Here is a 2,308-nt window from a genome sequence, read left to right on the forward strand (position 1 = left end):
GCCCAGCTGGGAATGGGCACATCCCGGGGTGGGCATGCCCGCCTGCTCATTCCCAGGCACACAAACCCCTCTGTAGCTGCCTTCTCCTAGCTTCCTCCCACCTGCTTCCTGCTCCGTATTGCCCCCACCCCCCATGGGCCCCGGAGCCCAGGGCAAGTCTGGAGGGTGGTGGGCGGCTTCCTCTTCTGTCCCCATGGCCACTTCTAGGTCATTCTTCGCTCCAGGCTTTTGGGTCACCCAGTCCAGTCCTACCATGCCTGCTGTCCTTTCTCTGCCCACAGTCCAGGGGACCTCGGGCAGCCAGTGCCATGGCCAGGCCTCAACAGCTTGGTCTCCCCACCTCCAATGACCTGTTTGGCCTCTCCTTAGTTCCCACTTGGGCCCTTGTCATCTCCTGTCCTGACCCCTCTGACGTCTTCACCCTGGGCTCTCACGGCACCTACTTGTTCTTGTTTTGTCCATCGAATATCTATTGGGCCTCTACTTTGTGCCAGCCGTTGGGCCCAGCACGCAGGGTGCCTGCCCTGGGGAAGGAGGCCCTGTAAGGGAGGGGGTGAGCTTACTCGGATGACCGGAATGACCTGCGTGGGGAGGGTAGCGTGCTGCCTGCTCAGGGAGGCCTGACCGTTGCGTCGCGGGGGCTGAAGCTCCGCCTGCCCCGACACGGGGTGCAATTTGGCCTCCGACCGGCAGGCGGCGCCACGACCACATCTAAAAACATCCATCAAGCCTCCCAGTTCTTCACCACCTGGGGCAGCTGCTCAACACTATTCCTCTCCCCCACTGCCCTCCTCCCCACTGCTCCCCGCCTCCGAAATCGGTCCCTGGTGAAGTCCTCACTTGGGGGAGAAAGTCCTGCCCTTTCCATCTGGGAGCCCGGAGATAGGGGGACCTCCAGGGCAGACAGGGCCGGCATCCTTCATCCATCCGAGCCCTTCCCATGGGGGGGGGGCAGTTCGTGAGAGAAAATCTCTGGGTCGCCTCGGTGCCTAGGACGTAGGTCTTGCTGTCTGGGAGAGAGACTCGTGCAGCCAGAGGCAAGAGCTGGGGGTGGGGGGGATGGAGAGGGAGCTTGGGCCGGGGGGGCCTCTGTGAGAGCGTGTCAGGCTTAGGGAACAACAGGTACTCAGGCCTGGCCGGGTAAGAGCTGGACCTTTGTCTGTGAGCAGTGGTGAGCCACTGGGAGGGGTAGCAGGTGCTGAGCTTGGGCAGCTGGAAAAGTTGGGCACTGTGAGTTGGGAGCAGGGTCCAGTGGGCTGGCCTCTTCCCAGCTGTCAGGGAACATTCCAGAAATGAGAGGAAGCTGTTGTCCTGGTTCCGGACCACACAGGGTGGGTCACACACTCTGTCTTGGAGCGAACCTGCAGGTGACGGGGTTTCTGGAGATGCTCAACCTGTGGGTCCACGCTGGGGATGGGGAGACTGGGTGCGGTGGGGTGGGGCTGGTCCTGGGAACTCTGTAGGAGTCAGTGATCAGTTGGGGTGGGGAACGAAGGAGATGGTTCCCAGGTGGCCCATGCGTTTGGGACCATTTACCAAGAAGGGTTCAATGGGGTGTGTTTGGGGAAGAGACAAGGTCGGTTTTGGACATGGTGAGTTTGAGGTGCCTGAAGGGGCACCAAAATAGAGCAAAAGAGACTATATTTCATCTTTCTTTGCAGATGTGGATCTAGCTTTATATTGAGCATTGCCGTGTGCCAGGCAATGTTGCAGAGAGCCTCATATGTATTAACTCGAACCTCTCCTTATCATCTCCATTTTACACATGTGGAATCTGAGGCACAGAGAGACCAAGCGACTGAGCCAAGGCCACACAGCCTTCTGCTTTACCCCCTGACTGCCTCTGTGCAAACGAGGAGGGCTCACTGGGAACATGAGGGTGCGTGGGGACTTGAGGAAAAGGCCGGGGGGTTCTTCACGCCTTCTCTGTGTGAACGCATGCCGTCAGTGTGAGGAAGAAGGGGGAGCCCTGGGCCTCGGCTCCATTTCTTTACAGTCCCTGGGAAATGGGAACCTGGAGGTCTTTCCACAGTGCCAGAGGTAGAGCGTGCGATCTGAGCCCTGGAAAGACCCCCTCTGGAGTTCAGTGTGAGAGATGGGGCAGGACTGGTGGCAGGGACACATGTCTGGGGGGCCACGTGGGAGGCAAGGCAAGAGATGGAGAGAGCCTGTGCCCAGGCAGCTGAGGCGGGACTGGAAAGACGGAGATCACTTGTCGTGGGCTAAGTGGGTGGGGGCGGTGTGAAGGAGTGGAGCCCAGGATGAAGCAAAGCTTGTTCAGGAGATGAGGGGACCAGGCAGGACTCAG

Source organism: Eumetopias jubatus, unplaced genomic scaffold, assembly GCF_037043125.1.
Source record: "Eumetopias jubatus isolate StellerSeaLion01/CBP00866 unplaced genomic scaffold, mEumJub1_p1.0 scaffold_11, whole genome shotgun sequence".
In the NCBI taxonomy this organism is placed as follows: Eukaryota; Metazoa; Chordata; class Mammalia; order Carnivora; family Otariidae; genus Eumetopias; species Eumetopias jubatus.